Here is a 16,857-nt window from a genome sequence, read left to right on the forward strand (position 1 = left end):
TTATCATTCAAAGTTTAAACGAAGTTCCTGCAATCATTTTCGAGTGAATTTGAGAAAACATTCTTATAACCAATAAAATAGCGGTAAAAAGATTTTTTTCACAAAATTGGAAGTGAATTTTCTGTAATGTTCATTAATATTGGGGGATGAAACAGTAAATTATTCTAAAGAGGAACGTTAGACGCAAACTTAACAACTTCAAATGTAAAATAAATTTTTCCGAGAAATGTTTAAAAAAAATAGACGATAATCCGAATGAGTAATTTTAGCCGAAGTCAGAATTCAAGTCATTTTGTCCATTGTATTTTATATAAAATGGTGAGACTGTAAATTACACTGAAATTGGCACTCTAGAGTGAAGCCTGCCATTGCGCGTGGCAACCAACAAGTTAGGCTGGAAACATAGTGGAGCGGCGAGCAAAGCGGCGATGATAGCGAAGAGCGAAGCGGCGAAATCAAACACAAGTAAACATATGGGACCGCGCATAGTGGCGAGCAAAGCGAAGATAGAGCAACTCTATCTATTTCTAGTTTTTGTTTTTGCCGCTTTGCTCTTCGCTATCATCGCCGCTTTGCCCGCCGCTCCACTATGTTTCCAGCCTTAAAGAAAATCTTTGAAAATAATTTTTAAAGAAACAACTAAAAAAAATACAATAATTTGGGTGAGTGATTGCTCTTTGCTTGAACCCACGAAAAACCCAAAACCGAATATTATTTTTAAACTTCCGGCAACATTTTCAGGGGGTGTTCAGGGGTGTCAAAACTGTAATTTCGGGCACAAACTCAATATGAAACTTTGACTTGGACCTCAGTAATTATCTCGATCTGTTAAAAAGTAATTCCCAATATTACTCTCTACGTCTAGAAACCATCTGTGCAAACACATGGGGTAAATATCTAAAATCAAATCAGACTTAGGGTAAATGGCGACCAAAAGGTTGTTAATTAAAATTTTAAATTGATAGCAATTCAAACTTCAATCAGGAATATATTAGAAAATGCAAATTAAACAAACAAAAAAAAATAAAGGTAACTGAAATGGGATCTATTTGATGCTGGAAATGGTGAGATACATTAATTTCGTAGTTTACATCTGGACCAGTTTTTTACAGAGATTTTATTTATTTATTCAGAGGCAGAGGATTGGTGCTAGTTTGATCCAAACTTTCATCTGCCCGGCCTCTCATCTCCTGGGTATTTGTGGAATGACAGAACTTTGTTAATTTGTTAACAGGTACTCTTGTCCTGGACTGTAATATGGAAGGTTTATTTAAAATAGGCATCATCAATCGCTCAGTTAGTTTGGTAATGTTTTGGTCAGTTGTTACCAGTATTAGTGGTTAACCAACCAGTTTGATTTAGAAGAAAGAAAGTACTTAAAAACTAAATATCTCTGTTCATTATAGTCACTGACGAGATTGTTTAGCAATGGAACAAAGATAGACCTGTCTGGAATAACCTTCTAACCCTGGATATTGATGCACAAAAACGCTTAAATTTCCAGACGTTCAAGATATTTTAAAAAGGACACAAAACTCATTTACAAATAGCTGTAAAACGGCTAAGTAGGAACTGATCGAACTACAACCTTGAATAAGATCAAAGCGATGTCTTGGAAACGTCCAGGATGTTCCAAAATAGGTGTAGATTAAAAAAGGTAATGGTGGAACACGTCTGTAATTTTGAGAATATGATGGTGTCGGCTTCGTACGAGTGGAAAACTGACTTCCGGAAGAGCGAACATGACTAATAATTTGTAAGAAACGTTGCAGGTTGTGCACCCTGAAGAATTGAAGACATATGGGAATTTATAAAGATATATTTTGCCAATGATAGAATAAAAAAAAAATTTAATTTTATGGGAGAAAGATTGGCAAAAAATTGCATCTATTCACTGAAGTGGCGCTTATGGAAGAAAAAAATATCTTCAACTTTGTGGAATGTTGGTGACAAAATTTAATCTTTATTAAAATTTAATAAACTTAGTCTTTAAATTGTACTGCAATGATACTACCGACTTAATCAACCATCACTTTACCCGTAAGGGTTTTTAATTGAATATTTCGTAGACTATTTTACAAACTAAAGTTATAATACTCTTTGAGTGTTTTAAAAGTAAACTCTCTAATTTGAAGGAGAAATTAGAGGCGCTTCTTTTCAAATCTCCGAATTTGAAAATTTGATAGAGTTGGCCGTTGGTCAAAAATCGGTAAACCTTAAGTACCTCGCTTCCTTGAACCAATTTCCTATTTTCTTTTTCTTTACGATTTTTCGAAAACGTGTCAATTCAAACTCGGTGTACTAGGACTCCTTCCTATATTTTTCAACTCTTTAAGTTCCAAATCCTCGATCCATTCCCGTAATACCAGATCTCACTCATCCGATCTCTATATTCCCTCACACCGTACCTCATCCTTTGACAAATCCTTCCTAATACGTGCTACCTCTATCTGGAACTCCTTACCATCATCTGTCCGCCATGCTCCTATACCCTATCTATCTTTAAATCCCGTCTAATCAGTTATCTCCTTTCTATTCAGCTTCCTCCGAAATTCTAATTGTTTTAATTTATTTCCTTAATTTCTGCTGTTATTTTTATTTTCACTTTTTGTAAATACTTATTTATTTTCTGTTTAATCACAGGCCAAACTGTTAAGGCCTCTATTTGTTCCTGTATTTATTCTTATAGGGGACAATTGTCCCAGAATAATAAATTTATTTTCTATTCTATTCCATATCAGGAAAATTTCTGGAAGAAAGGTGATCCAAACATTGCGAGAGGGTGAAAATTTGGTTGAAAATCTTTCAAATTGAAATTAATTAGCATTTCAATCTGGTTGAATTTTAAATTTTAAAATGCCCTTAAATATTCAATTGAAAACATCCGTCAGATAAGCCTCCCTTTTTATTTTCATTTTATTTTTTCCTCCGGAGATAAACAATGTTGCCACCACATAAATACAATTTAAGAGAAAACCTAGATGACGGAAAAATAAGAAAACCTTCATGAAAAGTTTCTATCACAGTGGCCGTGACACAAACAAATGGAATCAGCTGCTGTTACCCATTCAAAATATATATCAAGAACCACAGTTGGAAAAGTCAAAATGAAAAACAAAAAAAAACTATTGCAGAACACTTTTCTAACTTTTCTTTTAGTTATTTGGGGGAGGAAAATAAGTATTTTATCCTACTTTTATTAATATAGATTTCAGCTTTTCTAAGAAAGGATAAACAACGAATGAAAATACATCTGGGAAACATACTGTTTAGAAAGTTCATGTTTTCCTTACTATAACATCTGTTTTTAAAAACATAGTTTTAAGATACTTATAGAAATTAATGTCTAAAAGTTAGACAAGTAGCTACAGTTTGGGCTTATATAACTTATAGTTGTATAAATATTTGTATTTGTCCACTAAAAAGACTTGAGGTTTTTTTTTAAAATGAAGTTTTGAGTGTCTAAGTTTGGGCCAATAACAGAGAGAGAGAAAGGCGCAGGATGCTCCCAGTTATTCAGATTAGACTACTGCATTATGTCCGTTCTGGCGGGTTCGGAAACACGAATTCTCTCTTACAAACGTGAGAAAAACTCCAGCTGCGAATAGCCGCAGTCTATTCCCCTTAATCCTGATTTAGAAGATGCCGCCCGCACCCGGAGGACGTGCTCTATAAAAAGCAAAAAAAGAAAAGAAAAGAAGTGAATCACTAGAATTGCCTTGGAGGCCTTCTCAACTATAAAACACCATCTCTTCCCAGTAACCAAGATAAGTTCCATAGTTCTTTGGAATCCCACAAGTACGACTTCCCACCCACTTTTTCGTAATCCAACTAAAAAAATGGAAGTAAAAAAAAAATCAGATTTTCGATTTTAAGTTGCCCCTGATTGTGGTAAAAGTCGAATTTACAAATGCATTTATCTGATTGACTAATTTATCTACCAAAAATTCGAAACGAAAGACAAAATCGCTGGAAATTGTAATTCGAGAATTGCCTTAGAGAAGAGGTCGGCCAAAGTGGTCTATATAGACCCCCAGGTTTCTATTTAACAAAAGTAGGGGTCGATCTGAGCCCGGGGGGTCGAAGGAAAAACAATTCTTAATATGCAAATCACACATACATACCTAACTTCGTATGTAAAATTTGTGAATGTTTTAATAATTGACTTAATATCAGTTTCTTTATAGAAAATAAATTAATAAACGTATATTTTATTCGGGTGAAACAAGTATTTCCGTACCAGTGCGCATTATCGGGGACCTTGAAGCAAAGACGCTTCTTAAAAATTAAAAAAATAAGCAAATTTTGGACAAATATAAATATAATGCAAAAATATGTAAAATTTGACGAAATAAGCTCAGCCATTTATGCTGGCGTTTCCAAGTACCTATATGGTTGAATCTTAACTAAGTACAGAAATAAATTAAATGTGGAGTTTCGAGGGGATTTAAGATTAAAATTGACCAATTTCGAACCCAATTTAGCGAACCTTGCAAAGAAACACCAGCCACACCCATCTCTCATTAATTGAGAAGCAATACTGTAGTTACTTTACTTATTATTTAATAAAGTAAAAGTAAGTAAAGTAAAGTAATCGCCTATTTTTTTTCAGGCGGGGCTTAACGTCCAACTACCATTTACTAGGTGTAGTGGACAGAGGCATTTACTATTTCTCATTTAACCATTAAATAACATAAAATCCAAGGCCAAGATCGGGAATCGAACCCAGTACCACAATGCATATTTTATTATTTAATAAATATTAAGGTATTTAAATTTCAACATTAAGATATTTTTCAAAAAACTATTGTTACAAAATGTAAAAAATTACTTAAAATATTTTTTTTTTGCGTTTATTTGTTCTACAATCGGCGCGTTAGCGCTATTAGTAACAATGATTCAATGGAGCAATAAATGATAAGTAACGAGTGGAGAAGTTACCCAGTGGTAACACTCCCTAATATTGGATGGTTAGTCACTCTCTTCACTGGAGAGGAGATCACGAGGCCACTGTCTTTTAAGGCGTCTTGTCGGGTTGTCAGGAAGAGTTCTAGAAGAAAGATTTTTGAGCTAGAGGATTTATATGAGATTGCAGGTTGAAGTGGAGTTTTCTGTATCTTGTTTTCAGCGACTTGTGTGACAAAAGGAATGTTAAGGTCAGTGTGTGTAGTCTAGGTTGGAGACATAAAAAGGAGCGTGAACAATAGTTCGAAGTATTTTAGATTGTAGAGATTGAATCCTTTGGAGATTGGAGCGTTTGGTTGAACTCCACAGCTCTATCCCATACGCCCAGATGGGTTTCAAAATAGAAGTATAAATCAGTCTTTTGTTGTCCAGAGAGAGTTTTGATCTGTCGTCTAAGAGTCTTTTAAGTAGTCGATAGCGTCTGTGGAGATTTCGAAAAATTATATAGGGAGGGTCCATGATCTAAAAAGTTTGGCTACCCCTGACTTAGAGTTACATAATGGCAACCGACAGTAAGTATTTGAACAAAATCAGTCTCTTTACTGATTGATTAATTGGTTAATTCAGTTTAACTAATATTTTCTCGAAATATAAATCTAATTTTTCCCTCTAATCCATCATTATAAGGGCAATACTCGGGGCCCTAACAACTTGTAAAATACCAACATGAATTCAAAATGTTGAGTAAAATTCTGGATTTTTAGTAAATCAGAGCTACTTCAAATTCTTAAGTATCAAGGAAACTTTCAATTAGTAAATTGTGGTTAATAAAAAAGTAGTGTGAGTGTCCACATCAGATAATTGTTTTTTTAATAAATAAAGGGTCTCTAAAGATGTCCTACACTGGCTCTACGAAGAATTCCTCCTTATTTCGGAAAGGATATCCTTAAAAGCTTTCCCACATACGTTTGTAAGCCATCTTTCATCTGTCACATTTCTCTTTCCTTCTATTTTCTTATCCTTTATTTTCCACTCTGGGAAGAAGTAGAAAATTTAATGGGCAAGAGAAAATTGAAGTACACTTAAGGTGACAACCTGATGTCGAATACCGTACTCTTATTACTCGGAACTAACTAGCAGATTTTGTTGATTGTTTTTAGTTACTGTATATAGTCGAGAAAAGGTATAAATATGTAATTAATATTGTGTAAAATGTTAGCAAGAATTACATAAATATATAGTTAAAGATAATTATAGAAGCTATTGTAGATAGAATTGTTGTAAGATCAAGGTAGGTGAATGTTCGCTCCAGTTTTTTACATTCTGATTGAATGATATCATAAAGCCGGATGACACCCAAACGGGAAGAAACGCAGCCCAGATACGAGTATTACCATGATCCCGTCGACTTCTCATCCAAAAAGCCCCCTGGAGCTATAGAAAGAAGTCATTCCAACTAGAAGTAGTTGGAGCGTACTACATACCAGTAAAGGAAGCAGATAAAACAGAAACTGAACTATGAAAGTTTCCGGTAAATAGGACGAGCTAACAAAAGCGTATTCATTCGCTTCATTATCCCTTAATGAATCCAGAACGTTATTTACTGAATGGTCAATTGTTGGATATTGCCAATCGTGCCCAGCTAGCGTATAGACACTATCGATACACGATTGATTGTCTACACAATGGACATGGGAATGTGGAGCCGCCCACGCGTCTGCGTTAAAGCCAGATTTAGTTGATTATAACTAGTATTTTTCCTCCAATGGCAGCCACTCCGGAGCTTATTATGCATTCTTCCGCAGGACTAGTACCATTTTAGAAACTTTTTCTTTAGAATTAAGCTAAACGCTGCTGTTTACCTAGTACTTTAAAAATAAATAAATTTAATTTTAGGTGTGCTTAAACGGAAGGACTTTAAAGTCAAATCTGAACTATTGTGGCTCCCAAGTGATTGAACTTCGGGCAACTGTGCTGGTGAGCTAGAGTTAGTCTGGTTTTGATAAACTAATCCCACAAATTTTTGTGAATAAAACGCAAAATAATTAAAATGAGTGTCATTAAGCCGAAAATACACTATACTCTGAAAACGAATCAAAAATCTTTAGCGCAATCGCCACTCTGTAAGTAAACAGAATAACTAGTAAGCGAACTATTGCAGAAAGCAATTCCGTTTTGATCAATAAGCTTCCGGCCGAAATTTTTCAACCAGATTTGCGACTAAACTAAAATGGATTTCACAGGTCTTATCTGATTTTTTTTTTATCTAAAGACACTGTTTATAGATTCCGTCTTAATAAAAATTAGTCTCCGATTCGTACCTTATTCATAATTATATTGAAATTTTAATAAAAATGCCAAACAAAATTTAAGTATAACTTTGAGAATTAAAGTCGATGTAAAGTGAAAAATAATCGCTAGGAAAAATTAATAATTAATAATCACTGAATTAATTAATATATTTTTAAAGTTAAATTTTAAATTCATGTTTTAGTAGCTTTATAAGCTTTTAAGAAGAAATAAAATATATTTTTAAAAAGATTTAAATCATTATTTTAAAATGGCTGACCTAGAATCTTAGTAGACACCACTTCTGCTAAGATAAGAGAGGAGATGAGAGCTTGAAGAATAAATGTTTAGGCTAATGGATCGTCAATTCGTGATGAGAATTAATTCAATAGAATTTCTTTCTTTAAAGAATATTGTAATTTCTTAGAGTTTAAATTATTAATATTTTTTTTTCTCAATAGAAAACCAAGATAAAGCGAAATAGAAGAGAAAAAAAAGGAGTTAAAAATGAAAGGCTAATTAAAAACTAGTTCTAGTTCAGGGGTGGGGCGTCTGAATACTTTAGATTGCCCTTATCTATTTTCTCGAGGATTTTGGTGTCCCTAGATTAATCTAGGGACATCTTATCTTTCTCACTTTATGAAGCGTGAAGTGAAATTTCTGAGGCCAACCAACTGTGAAATTCTTATATGATTATAGAAGAGGCATTTTGTACCAAATCGGTCGCGTTATTGGTGTTACTGTATGGCTATTGATGTTTTACTATTAAACTGGTTATTTGCGATAGGATGAGCTCAATAAAGGTATAATAGGGTTTTTTATGGGCGTTAGTTTTTGGGTCCATTTACTGTCACCCACCCTTGGATTGGAGACCAAATCAAAAGATAAAGTTTCTAGTTCCCTACATCTTTAGTGTTTGAGATAGTTTGTAAAACACGCATAAGCAATCAATTTTCCTAAAAATCCAATTTTTGAGGTCCCTTCATTCTGGTGAAGATACAATTATCTGTTAATTGGCATGATCAATCAAGCTAGAAAGGAATGATAAGCACGTCTGTGATTGTGATCTACATCTAATGATTTTATTAACTTGTGAAAAAGTGGCAGCACCACTATTAGTGGGAAATTCAAATTGAGAATTCTGCAAATATTTTAAAAAAATGTTTAGTAAGAAAAGTGAATATTTTCAATTTTATGAAAAAACAGGAAAATCTACCTTCAGCAAAGCTACATTTCCGGGCCAGTTAATTGGCTGAAATGTGGAGGCTATAAGAAAACCACAAAAATTTAATTTACGATGTCCGATTTTATTGTTGAACTTTGGGGTCTAAACCTCTTTCGTTATAGAAGTGATAATACGATTAGTTCTTGAAATGAAATGACTATAGAAGTATATCTAGATGACTGCAGTAGAAGTGGAGATGTGGAACCACTCATATTGAAGACAGATTAGATGAGCTTTGACCAATAGACTTCTCAGTACTTCTGTAGCCTTCTGTCTTTGGAGGACGTAAAAACAAAGGGAGGAAAATCTCCGATTAGAAGATGGCATATCCCCCAATGGCTGGACAATATAAAGAATTAATGAAAAGAAGATCAATCTGATTAGAGTATCGCCAAAAGGAGATGACGGAAGTCCTACTGCTTTTTCTAATCCACAGTTAATGCTATTACAATACAGATATGGATTTTGGACATAGTAAATTTGGAGTAAATTTTTAATAGCTACAATTTTAAGTTCGATTAACTTCTGCTCGTTATTTTGAGGCAAACGTTAAATTTAAATTTTAAAACAAAAAACGTTAGTGGATAAAACAACTTCATTAAATTATTTTTTTAATTTAAAGCGCGTTAACATCTGAGGTATCCTGAGCTTATTTCGGTACAATACCGGTTTCTGGGCAGTGTTCTCTCGTTACAGACAAGGCTATCCATCAACGAACAGAAAAGCTCCCAGGAAGAGAACATCTAAGGGCCAGCAGTTGTATTCCACCCTTATAATTTTTTTTTTTTTATTTTGTAATTTACAATCTGTATAAATATATTCAATAAGTAAATAGGAGGTGAATGAGATGAACTGGTGCGGGAGAAGAACAGGAGGAGAGAAGCTACCCAGCGGTAGCACTCTCTATAGGAGAGAGGGGAATGTGAGGAGGAGAATACGAGTAGGAGAGAGTAGAGATTTAGTTCTTCAGACTGTAAGGAAGTCGCAGGGCCACTGGCGATTCAGTCGGCGAGGAGTATTAGGGATGTCAGAGGAGGCGAGAGACAGTACAAGAGGATTAGAGCTGGTCGAGAGAGTAATAGTGTGGAATTTTTGGCATTTAGCCTTGGCGATTTGGTCTATGAAGGGAATGTTGAGGTCGTGGTGAAGAGTGAGTTTAATCACCGTAGAAAGGAGCGTCAGCTATCTGTCGACAGGAGTTTTGATTGAAATATTTGTACTATCCGTATGTTTGTAGGTTTGGCTGAACCCCACAGCTCTAGTCCGTAAGTCCACATCGGTTTGAGAATAGTAATGCATATTAAACGTTTCAGTTCAATGGGCAATTCGTAGCGTCGTCCAAGTAGTCTGTAAAGCAGTTTCGCACGTTTGGTCATTGCTTGTCTTTTAAGTCTAGTGTGTGGGTTCCACGTGAGTCGCTTGTCTATGTAGAGAGCCCAAGGTAGTGCACCAGATCTGTATAAGGAAGAGGATTGCTGTTGAAGAGGACAGGTGGACAGGAGTCCCGCCGGAAAGTAAACGTGGCATGCTGTGGGTTCCATTTTAATCCGCCACTTCTTTGTCCAGGATTCTATTTTATGTAAGTGTGTCTGTAACTTGTATGAAGCTGATGAAGGATGTGTACTTGAAGCTAATATAGCTGTGTCGTCTGCATATGACCCTTATAATTAACTATTTAAACTGTGTTTTTTTTTTAACTTTTCTCTACCCCGAATTTTGTACAAAATTTATTTAAATTGTTGGAGTAATGCCACAATAAGTTTAGACCACCAGGACGACCTCTAGCATCAAAATTCTAAAACACTTCATAACTCTATTTTGAGTTTTTAACGTAGGAAATTCATTATTTTTTTTAAAGACGAATATTTATTCAATTAGGGTAATTTTAATCTTGCTCGTATTGTAGTAGATCAATATGGCTCTGGTTTTGCCTAATAGCTGGATTAATGTGGGATTATCCAGTCATTACAAACTTTAATCTCTTATCCAGTGGAAGGTAATTGATGCATTAAAAGTAATTAATTTCTAATCACTGGCGAAAAAATGAAAAGAAAAAAAAGTCATTATTAAGGGATTAAGATGGCTGGAAGAAGTGAACATAATTTTTAATTTTTCTTTCTTAAAAAGAGATTACTTAATGCAAACTTTAAAATACTTAGGGTAAATTGTGAATTATTACCAAATAAAACGTTTTTTTTTGTTTTTCCTTTTGTACCCTTGTTTTTCTGCTTTAACCTCTGGTTACTCGAACTCGAACCTCTGGTTATTTCTATGCAACTAACCGGATGTAAAATATTTTGGTACCACTTTTTGTTTTTTACAGATCTCTATTTCTCTCCTCTTTGAAATCTCAAGTAAATAATGTTTCCTAAAAAAAATTTGTATAAAATTAAAAGTTACAGACAAGTGAGCAGAAGAACAGATTCTTTAAAGAATATTATATTAAATAAATACGATCAGTTCTTAATATTTCGGAGATTATCTGAGTTTATTTTGCTCGCACTGTGAGATTGTGGCCACTGAGTAATGAAGCCATTCCTCCCTAGAACTCCCAAGCCCAGAGAAGAGTGACAACACCTCCAGATGTCTTACTGGCCAAATCATACAGCCACATCTAGCCAGTAAAATTGTACCATAAACTCTCTGTCATTCATCGTACATCTTTTAAATTTTCTTCAACTTTGAATTGGTAATTTTTAAAGCGATTTTTTTTAAAGTTATTTTACTTTTTCACTTCTATGGTTCAGTAGCCAAATGCTTGGCGAAGCGAATTATGGCGTTAGTTGGTTATCGGTGAATATCATGATGCTGCATCTATTAATGTTCATTATTTTTGCTGACTAATTCATTATTTCAATAGGACGAAAAAATAAATGCCAGTTTCAGTCATGATATTTATTGATTGTGCCGGAGCTTTCGATCTAGGGACTAGGTCATCTTCAGGGCTAATTTACAATGTACTGTTTTACAATGGTTATTGTTAAGTTGGTGTATCCTCTGTCCTGTCTGCTTATGAACGCTCTGCTTATAAGACTTATGCACTAACTTAAAAATAACCAAGTAAAAATATCATATAGATAATAAGCCCTGAAGATGACCTAGTCCCTAGATCGAAAGCTCCGGCACAATCAATAAATATCATGACTGAAACTGGCATTTATTTTTTCGTCCTATTTAAATATCTATGTTTCCAAAAAAAGGAAGGTTTATCGAATATAAAATGATAAATGATTTTGTTTTTCTTATTTTTGCCGTCCAAGTATAAATATTAAGATTTTTATAGATAGATTTTTGAAACAAAATAAAATTTAAAAAATTTTCTTGCAACGAACGGTTTTTTAAATACGTCATATACATCAGAGTATCTCAATTTTTGGATCACATTGTCCGCAAAGAAAATAAAAAAATTTAAAAAAACTATCGAATGAAATCCATTATGAATTATTTTTAAAAAAAATATAAGTGCTTTACGAAAACATAAGTGAAGTCGAAATCTCTGCATCAAACTAATTAATCTAACTCTGATCATGAATGAAAGTTCGAAACCGGTTAGGAATACAATAAACATGCATGTTACGACAGGATAAAGTCAGAGATATTATCTACCACTACCGCAGGTTCCTAACCACATTCTCAAAAATGGTTTAGTATTTCATTTTGCCAGTTGAAAATGATATATATATATATACAATATTATCTTTTATTAAATATAAAAGCAGTCTGTAATAAATTAAATAATATTTTAATACAATTTATAATACAAACAATGTGGTCGCAATAAGACTTCAAAGAAAGATGTAAAGACAGAAGGGCGGCAGTCACATACATACTTTCCTGATCAAGATACACTACTCCTGTCATTGTACCTATATCTTGCAAGTTAACACTTTGTGGTAAGACCTTTCCTTAATATTGTATCTCTCCAAATTCCCTTCTCAAGATATATAGCCCTTAATTTAATCTTAAAACGTTCCTGAATAAGTTAAACACTTTAACAATTTGAGTATATACTTATTCCAAGCGGGGAAGTCACTGGAGATTTAATTAAGAGAAAGAGAGACTGCCTAACCAGTATCTGTTCTATAACTATCTCTTTCTTTAACTTTCAACTGTTAAAAAGTAGTAAAAGGTTAAATTAAGTTTTAAACCATTGCGGGATGCAAATTTAATTTATTGCATTTACGAATTACGTGGTACTGTTGGTATTGTTGAAGGCTCATTATTGTAAAGTAAAACATCTGCATCTAAAACATGAAGCCCTGATATCAGCCAGCAGTCAACAATTTTCTCATCATCAAATCTAAGCTCCCTGGAATGTCTACCTACTTCGTACTCGTTTACAAAAGAATATAAGCAGAAATATTTCTATATTGGCAAGTCAAAAAGAACTTTTCGGAAATGGTTTGAAAATTTGATAGCTTCCTGTTTGCTACAGAAGCAGACAACTATTAAACGGAATAGAGGAATTAATGAAGAGGGGGTTGGTTAAATTTTTTTGGGGGCATTTTAAAAATAAAATACAAAAAAAAATACGATAAAATGGGACCAAGTCTCTCCCATTTCATTGCTCTCCAAGGCCTGACATCATGGACTAACGCTCACTCGCATTTCTGAAGTGGCTGGACCAGAGCATGGAACTGACACATCCATACATCTCACTCTCTTTCTCTCCGACCTTCTCTCTTGGCACGTTAAGAGTTGACCCACGAAGTAGAGGTCGAAAAGAGAATATAATACAAAACCAGAAGTAATACGTTCTGGTTTTCTATCATTTCTTTATATCGCTTTAAAGTTTTCCACAACTTAGACACCCACCGTTTGCGTGTAAAAGGAATTTCCATTATTATCTATTATCTTAAATTTATTGTTATCACTGAGGTTAATCTAATTTTTTTTTTTTTTATGATTTAAGGCGCGTCAACATCTAAGGTTATTGGCGCCCGGAGCTTTTTTCAGTGCACTGCCGGCCTCCGGACAGTGTTCTCTCGTTACAGACAACACTGTCCATCACCGGACAGTGAGCTGTAAGAAGCTCCTAGGAAGAGAAAATCTAAGGGTCAGCAGCTGGATTCGAACCCGGGACCTCCACATGGGAGTCCAGTATGCTAACCTCATAGCTAATCCCTTCCCTTAATCTAAAATGTAATTTATAGGAAATAAATTGAATTTCAATAAACTTTATTATAAAAAAAAAAAGTTTCATCCTGTCGGCCCCAAAATTATTATTGGATGGATTTTAGCCATTCTTCCTGTCTAAGATTACTGTATTGCATCCGGTTTATTTAATGAAAGTACTCTCTTTTACTCCATAAAATCTTCCAGTTTTATTTCCGCTTTTATTCTCTCAGATTAATAAATTATTTTAATAACTATCAGGTAATAAGATAAAGTTTAATACGATCAACCATATCTTTAAAAAAATATACACAAATCGCTTAGTTATCATACAACCACAAAAAATTAGCCTTGAATCGGGATAAATGGTAAATCAAACAATAAAAGTCTGAGCTACTGACAGAGTTAGTTGACTGAAAATACATAAAATCTCGTTAGTTTATGAGACATTGTGCGGTAATGAATAATCATGCCGCTGAAGAACCTAATTTCTGTTCATCAAAGAGTTATATTTTAGGAAACTAAGACCCTCTAATCAATTGTACTGAGAAGATTTTCAGCTCGCTGCTGATAAAACCAATTCAAATTGCCGCAGAAATTGAATACTTCAACTACTTAAATAAACGATAAAATCGAAGACTTTATCACACAAACCTAATAAAGATGTGAGTTTGGGGATGACCTTAAAAGATGACGAGAAATGGTAACTGGAATACCTAACTACTGGGACGTACACGTAGCTAGCTCAATACGGCTGAAGGTTTCTCGCGGTGCCATAGAGTCTTAGAAATAGTGTGCGCAGTCAGACCTGCGCTGCTGCCAGAATAATCTCTAATCTATTAGACTACTGCAAACCTGAGTCTTCATTCTCAACAAATGTCCACTCAGAATACTTAAAGGGAGTGGTACTGGCTCTGTTAGCCTGCTCCTGGGAGCAGTTGTCCGGGGGGCACCTCGTGGAGGTAGAGCTCAGATTTTTGCCCCCCAAAATGCCATCCTGCCTTTAATATCGTATTCCAACTGGTTTTCATCCTCTATTAAGCAGGCGTAGTAGCAAATCTCATTAACAATGGAGATGCATTACCTGCAATGTACAGAGGGGGAGAGAGAAAACCAGGTTTGGACCCGTTAAGGAATACGATTATACGGAGTTTGGGTAGGGTAATGGACAAATAGCAGGAATGGCAGAATACTGGATTCGCTATTTGTGAAGAACCGCGATTGGGAAGTAGAGATTTACCGGGAAACTTGGACTCATTTAAGCAATTGACAATAAACCAACCAATAAATAGGAAATAGCCAAGAAAATATTAACCCATTATTAACTGAAAAATGTAGTATCAATCTGATGGAGTTAACCTAAGAATAAATATTACGCGCATCCTATATATTAAGTGTTTTATCCACCACACGGTGAAACACGATTATACCAACAATGCAATATTCCAAATAAAGGAAATTAGATAACCTAACATGGAAGAAACCGAACAAACAACGTGGCACCTAATGTAGCTGGTTAGCTAGGGAGTTAAACAGAGCCACGACGCGAACGATTGAGGGCCCTTACTCATGAATTGCCTTGGAAACTGACCTGTTAAATTGGTGCAGAATGAATTTAATACAAATCTAGTAGTTACATCTCATAGTGGAATATTAGATTATTAATGCTCCACTCATGTGCACTAAAGTTCAACTAGTTTGCACTAATGTTACAATTAGTGTGTCTTCTAATCGTCTAATCATCATTAATGTGCACTACACTTCCACTAATGTGCACTAGTACTTTACTAATAAGCACTAATGTTACTATAATGTGCCCTAATGATCTCTTAAAGAGGAGCTATGTAGTACTAATGTGCACCGAAATTTCTCTAATAATGCATTAATGTTCAACTCAACTACCCTAATAATCATTAATGTGCACCAGTACACTATTAACATGCACTAATGTTACAAACAAGTGCACTAATGATCTCTTAAAGAGCAGGAATGTTACATTAATGCGCACTGAAATTTCGTAATATGCACTTACGTTCCAGTTTACAACTCTAAAATCATGAATGTGCACTATAGTTCCACTAGTGAGAACTAGAATTTTACTAAGATGCCCTAATGTTCAAGATATGTGCACTAAAGATGACGAAAAGAGGACCTATGTTCCATTAACATGCACTAATATTCTACATATTAGCACTAGTATTATCTAAGGTGCACTCGTGTTACACTAATATGCAATAATGTTCCACTGTAAGATAAAAGAGAATTTAATTACTCCACAAAAAATCACGATGTTCCTAAATTAATAAAAAACAATTACTTATTTCTCAGCAATTAGATGATTTTTTGATTCAAACCCTAAAGCTAATCGGTTCAACAGAGTCCAGCAGCAATATTATAAGTACTCATTCGGAGCCAATCCATGAGCCAATCGTCCTCATCACGGCACTGTTTCACTCCAAAACAAACCAGACACTTAATGGACCACCCAAGTACATTGGGCTGCTGATAAGATATAACTTCCGTTTATTATATCTATCAACATTCAACGTAATTATTAAAAGAACTTAAATCAAGCCAGTATTAGATTGTCCTCCAGAATCGGAATGTAACCACCATAATATTAGGGGGCAATTTAGAAGTAAAATACCATTAATGCAGAAATTACTATGATCCGGATTTAATCTAACCTGTAAACTCTAAGTTACATAGCTAACAAAGCAACACTATAAAGACCTAAGTGATGCCTAAGTGACCTAAGTGAGATAGTGGTATCCTATTATATTAAACTCGTAGTACTTACAGTAAAAGAATAAAAATACATAAAAATTAAAATGACAACCTAAAAAAACTACTAAACTCGGCCGACTGGAGAAAAGAAAAAAATATATTCGTAACATCCAAATAGTAAAAGAACAAAGTAAATGAATCATAAACAGGAAAATATTGTTAAAACTAGATAGTCATGCCCTAATCATCCCTACTAAATCAGTAACAGCCTGTAACAATAAAGTGATGAAACCAGATGATGATACTTAATTTTAGGTACTAAACGCAACTTAATTCGCCTTAGATCTTGAAAAAAGTACACGAATCTAAAAAAAAAGTGATTTCATAACAGAAAAAAGCCACAAAATAAGATATTCTATCAACTTATCGATAATACTCTAATCTTAATAACAAAATGCGACCTATTTAATAACGGTAAAGCGTTGGATCAATCTGATAACGATATCCTAATCTTAAAAATTGAACACGTTATGTTTAATAACGGGTACGCGTTGTATCAACATGATAGCGATACCTTAATCTTTATAATTAAATGC

At 34.3% G+C, this 16,857-nt stretch overlaps 1 protein-coding gene and 1 long non-coding RNA gene across 20 annotated transcripts in view; one reads left to right on the forward strand and one right to left on the reverse strand.

Annotated features, from left to right (window-relative positions):
- LOC141446936 (uncharacterized) overlaps positions 1-10,789 on the reverse strand; it is a 165,195-nt gene extending 154,406 nt beyond the window's left edge. Inside the window, exon 1 of the long non-coding RNA XR_012454010.1 lies at positions 10,599-10,789. This is a non-coding gene — a long non-coding RNA (uncharacterized lncRNA). The remainder of the gene's footprint in view (positions 1-10,598) is intronic.
- LOC141446931 (diuretic hormone receptor-like) overlaps positions 1-16,857 on the forward strand; it is a 323,691-nt gene that overhangs the window by 149,826 nt on the left and 157,008 nt on the right. The window lies entirely within an intron of this gene.

The sequence above is a fragment of the Rhodnius prolixus genome, unplaced genomic scaffold, assembly GCF_049639745.1.
Source record: "Rhodnius prolixus isolate KJV_2025 unplaced genomic scaffold, Rpr scaffold_7, whole genome shotgun sequence".
Lineage (NCBI taxonomy): Eukaryota > Metazoa > Arthropoda > Insecta > Hemiptera > Reduviidae > Rhodnius > Rhodnius prolixus.